The sequence below is a fragment of the Camellia sinensis genome, chromosome 1 (assembly GCF_055761805.1).
Source record: "Camellia sinensis isolate YWXY chromosome 1, ASM5576180v1, whole genome shotgun sequence".
Classification (NCBI taxonomy): domain Eukaryota; kingdom Viridiplantae; phylum Streptophyta; class Magnoliopsida; order Ericales; family Theaceae; genus Camellia; species Camellia sinensis.
Window position 1 is genome coordinate 194870679 of NC_138961.1, and position 5946 is coordinate 194876624.

The following is a 5946-nucleotide window of genomic DNA, read 5'->3' on the forward strand; positions in this document are numbered from 1 at the left end:
GAGTCCGGGTCTTCAATCAATTCGGATATAAAGACCATTTAGTGGGTTTGTTTTGAATTTTCTAGAGAATTTTTTTATTTTCGTATTCTTTTGTTTTTAGTGTATATTTTTAAAATTTTAAATATATTTTTTTATTTTTTTATATGCACCTTAGTTAAATGTATCTAAAAAGTAAAAAAATTATGAAAAAATATTTTAAAAAATTAAAAAATATAAAAAAATATACTGAATTCTTGTATTTTTTATATTATTGGTATTTAATGAATTTTTAAAAGATTTTTTTTACAATTTTTTTACTTTTTAGGTGTATTTATGTTAGGTGTGTCTAAAAAGTAAAAAAAATTGCTTAAAATATTAAAAAAATTCAATAAAAATAAAAAATACGAAAAATAAGAATGTAAAATTTTCTAAAAAGTGTTTTTTGAAAAATAAAAATAAGCAAGCTGATTTCTTCCAAGGGTGGTTGTTATGTAGAATATTTGGGCCAATTTTCGCATATCAAATTAAATTTTTATAGTCTGAATAAATTTTTCAAAATAAGTTTTTCTGGTCTCAAGAGTTTTATATTGGTCAACAAATCGAACCAAATCGAACCAAATCGAACCTAAAACATAGAAAAAATAAACCCTTAAACTCAAGCCATTATGCCAATTCCTTAAAAGTTATAAGAGACAAGTTTAGGATTATTACTTCCACCATAAAATCCATTCAAATCAATTGGTCTCTATGTTATAAGAAAAATTTGATGATACACATTTTTTAAAGTGTGTACTAGATGTCCAGTCATGATTTTTGTAATCAAAATTGGTCTGTAGCTCGAAAATTGAAGGGCTCGAAAGGCTTGAAATTAGAAATTTCTCTCTCCTCTCGCTACTTTTCTTTTCTTTTCTTTTTCATCTCATCTCCCATCTCCGCTTGGCAATGAAAACAACTCCATTTTTCTTTTCTTCGTAGCTCGAAAGAAATCATCCATCCGTCTCTCGATATCTTCTCTTTCCTCTCGATATCATCCGTCTCTCCTCTCTATCTCTTCACTCTGGCCTTCAAGGAGTACGAAGGAAGACGCGACGGGGGACAAGGGACGAGGAGACGGTGGACGAACGACGACGGAGAGGACGGAGGACGAACAAAGAACGACGACGGAGGACGGAGGACGAACGACGAACGACGACGGAGGACGAACGGGAGCCTGCGACAGCGAATCTGAGGTACAAATTAAAAATCGCAAAGTTAGGGTTTTACATTTGGCTTCAATTTTTTTAGAACAAAGTCGATTGGGAGTGTTTGGGGTTGGATTTATGATGCAATTTGTGTTAGGGTTTGCGATTTGGCTTTAATTTGTTCAGGAGGTTCCGCTTCTACCACTCTTGTTCTGTGTTGGTTACCTATTGCGTTTTTATAATACTGTATCAAAAATGGACATACAAATTCAGTCATACTCTTTCAACAGCTGTTGAACATGAATTTCAAAAATAGTATAATCCTCGTTTTCACTAACATGAATTTCAGAATTTGGGGCCTATGAATTTCAGCTGTTGAACATGAATTTCATACTCTTGTTCTGTGTTAGTTATAATACTGTATCAAAAATAGTATAATCCTCGTTTTCACTAACTACTGTATCAAAAATGGTTATATTCCTTGAACTAAATCTGATTGAGTTGAGTTATTCCTCTAATTTATGAAAATGGCCTCTCCAACAGAGGCAATTAGAGGAAAATGAATTCATGTAACCATCTCCACTTCATGAAGACTATGTCCTGTTGAGTTAGAGTGAAGACTAAAAATAGAGTGAATTCATGTGAATTCATGTTACCATTTCCTAAGTCATTGATACCCAATTTGAAGGAAGGTCAGCTATAATAGAAAAATAAAAGGAATTTTTTGTAGTTATTCTTGAATTTGGAGGCTTGCCATTGAAGAAAACTGCTTGAGAATTGATTTAGCATCTTTGTCTAATTTTAGTGAAGACTAAAAACTGCTTGAGAATTGATTTGGGAATAATGATTCAAGATTTCCAAATTTCCAATAAGCTAAGTTTAACATGTAAAAGTATAAATTCATATGATTGCTCAATGTTTCCTGCTAAAATAGCACATGGTCTTCTAAGATGGTAGATAGTGCCTCAGTTTTAAAACTATTCAATTCTTGAACTTAGAAGTCTTTACTGATTTGTTTGAAGAAGTCTGTTAACCAAATTCATTCAAGATTGTTTGAAGATCCTATGAAATGAAGGACGTGTCTTTTTCGTTTGCCCAACAAAATATGTAAGTATCTAGTATATAAATTAATCTTTTGTTTTTTACAAACTTCATTTGTCATTTATTGATTAACTGCTTCTTCTGCATTGTAGAGTGCGAACGGAAACTGCAATTACTTCAGTTGGGCAGATAATGACGACGTTACGTCCACAATTTGTGCCAATGCTGGACCTCAGACAGATTCAAGTAGTGCAAAAATTAATGATCTAAGGAGAAGGAATGACCTGATGGACATAACAGTGTCTAATATGAATGTATTTTAATTTATTGTATGAAGGAACGACCTGATGGACATAACAGTGTCCACAATTTGTATGAATGTATTTTAATTTTGTTGGTTGAATGAATGTAGGCTCTGTTAACAGTGTCTAATATTTAATAAAAAATTTGGTCTATTGTTTGAACATAACAGGTACTCCAATAGTCTGTGTAACACATGAATGAATGAATGAACTTGTTTGTTTGAACATAACAGGTACTCGAATAATCTGTGTATGAATGAATGAATGAATGAAATTGTTTGCTTGTTTGAACATAACAGGTATGAATGAATGGGCAGATGAATGAATGAACTTGTTTGTTTGTTTGAACTTGTTTGTCTGTTATGAGATGAATAATCTACTAAGTGAACATAACAGGTACTTAAGTGAACAGTTGAACATAGCAGGTTTCTAGCCACTTAAGTGAACAAACAGGTTGGCTCTCTTAAGTGAACATGTTTGGCTCTATTAAGTGAACTTGTTTGGCTCGCTTAGCAGAACATAACAGGTTTTTAGGCACTTGTTATTATGTTAATTTTTTGATCAGCAAAATAGAACTTCATTGAGAAAGAACCAAGGATGAACATACAAATAATCACCCTAACACAAATAATCAGCAGCTTCACTCCACCAGCTACAGCAGCATTAGGAGGCATAAAGCAACTAATGGACATACAAATAATCACCCTAACACATGCCAACAAAACCAGATATCAGCAGCAGCAGAGCAACTTTATTGAATAATGTTTTAGCTACCAGGATAACACATCAGCAGCAGCAGAGCAACACAACATCAGTAGCAGAGCCACACACCAGCAGCACCAGAAGGGAGTGAAATGCAACTAATGGACACACAAATAATCACCCTAACATATTCCATCATAACAACATATCAACAACAGCAGAGCAACTCTATTGAATAATGCAACCAACCAGAACAACACATCAGCAGTAGTAGAGCAACACAGCAGCACCAGAAGGAAGCAAAGGATATACATTGAAGCAAAGGTCTTCATTATTACATGTTTCACACAAACAAACATACACAGGTTCAAAATTTCCAGGTTCACTCATTAATGGTCCATGTTCAACAGCTGAAATTCAACAAATTCACTGAACATACAAAGTCAGTCATACTTTTTCAGTCAACATACACAGGTTATAATTACCACTTCGAAACTAAAAAAAAAATGGATCCCCGTCGATGTTCAAGTCAACAAAATTTGATGGTACTATCGAACTTTGACTGGTAATATTGTTAAGCATTCTAGCTTGAGTATGAGATGTGCTTCCAATGTCGTCCCCAATTGTACTAACTGGTGCCTGTAAAAATAAAGTAAATATTAAAAAAAAAATCCACAAACATATTCACCAATATCAACCGATAACAAACAAAGTGCAATATATTAAGTCTATTCAACACATACCGGTACATACATACTGTCTGCTATGGCATCCATAGAAGGACAATAGTAAGGTTCATTTGGCGGCACCTAATAATGAAATAGTAACACAAGTGAATTAGTAATTTCAAGCAATAAAATTAAAAGCCAAAAATGTTAACACCAAACAACTTTTATATTTAACGTAACGCGTACCGGTTCATACATAGTGTGTTGCACGCCTCCCGTACAAGGAAAGCTTAACTTACGAGGTTCACCTTGACGCACCTTCTGACCCTATAGCACAAGTTCATTGATGAATATTTGAAGTTTAACAAATTCGGCTATATATGTATATGTAGTGCGGAATGAAAAATGTACCGGATTAGCCTTCTTATTTTTTCCCTTCAACCGATTCACTATTGTATCAACCTTGCTAACCTTCCGTTTCGTACATGGACGGCCTCTTCTTCGAGCAACCAAAGGACTGAGCACCTTGCGAGTCATGCTTTCTTTTCTACTATTGATACGAGGCGGACTTTTTGGTGAAGTATGGGAAGGTGGTAAAGTAGTACTCGAAAGTGGTAAAGTACTAGTACATGGCACATTACTCGCACTACTTGATTAAACTGTTCTCACTTCATCCTTGATTTTCATCAACCCAAGTTGAATGACTTTGTGTTTACCCATCATCATTGGTAGCAAGTTCTAGGATCTCATCCAACGTGTTGTGATAGTTATCATGCAACTTTGGATGTAGAGAAGAGCCAAAGTTAGTTTTTGTGGTTGGAATGCATGTGTAGCCTCTTTCCAAGTCTTTTCTCCACCTCAAAACAATGTATTTATTTGGCACCTCATATATGGATTTCTCAATGAGCACACAAAGTGAATGGGCACACATAATACCTCTAAACTCAAACAACCGACACATACATTGGAGCTCACATTCAGTTGAATTAAAATACACAATAAATTCCACTTTCTTCATCCCCTCACCCATAATAACAGCCTCCCTCACATGATAAGTACAAATTGCGCCCTCCTCTTTGATAAGATTTGCACGACAATACACTAGACGCTTCATTTCTAGTTGAACTTCTTTAAATTTTGAATTAGTGTAAGTTGCACGAAATTGCTTCTCCAAACGATACACCGTTAAGCAATCATACAATTTGTTACGAGACTTAAAATCTGCTTTTGTCTCCTTCTCTACCTTACTTCTTAACGCATTGTCATACTGCTCAACAAATTGCTTTAAGGTTGTCTTGGAGTTCACATATCCATCAAAGAATGCATTCATACTCTCACTTCATTGTGTAGTTGACACGCCAACCCAAAATATGTCTTTAACATAGGCAGGAATCTACCTATGTCGCTCATGGTATAATACCCTCAACCACTCGTTATCATTCAAATTGAAATTTTCAATCATTGCTTCCCAGTATTCCTCAAATTCATCTTTTATGAATGAATCATAAACTACATTACTTAAAGCAACCTTGATGGACTCATATTGCGAATATCCTCGCAATTTCTCCGGAATTTTCTTCATAATATGCTATAAACACCAGCGATGCCGACCCTGTGGGAAGACAATTTCTATGGCATTTTGCATAGCTCTGCACTGGTCAGTTATTATCGCTTTTGGGGGCGCATCTGACATACAACTTAACCATTCTTTGAAAAGCCAAACAAATGTCTTCGTGTTCTCATTACTTAACAACCCACAACCAAACAAAATTGATTGACCGTGGTGATTAACTCCTACAAACGGAGCAAACGACATATCATATTTGTTTGTCGAATAGGTTGTGTCAAAAGAGACAACATCCCCAAATACTTTATAAGCCGCCCTACTCCTTGCATCTGCCCAAAACAAGTTTCGCATGCGACCATCTTCATCAAGGTCAATTGCCGAATAGAAGTTTGAATTTTGTTGTTGCATTTTATGAAAATAAAATGTAACTGATTCGGCGTCGCCTACCCCAAGTCTCAATCTTCTAACATTTTGAATATAATTCATTGCATCTTGTTCATCAAACG

General features: G+C 34.9%; 1 long non-coding RNA gene across 1 annotated transcript; it reads left to right on the forward strand.

Moving 5' to 3' along the window:
• The first annotated feature begins 1131 nt into the window (after positions 1-1131).
• LOC114261612 (uncharacterized) lies at positions 1132-2728 on the forward strand. Its single transcript, XR_014329209.1, has 3 exons — positions 1132-1208; positions 2186-2267; positions 2354-2728. It is a non-coding gene; the product is annotated as an uncharacterized LOC114261612 (long non-coding RNA).
• The last annotated feature ends 3218 nt before the right edge of the window (positions 2729-5946 follow it).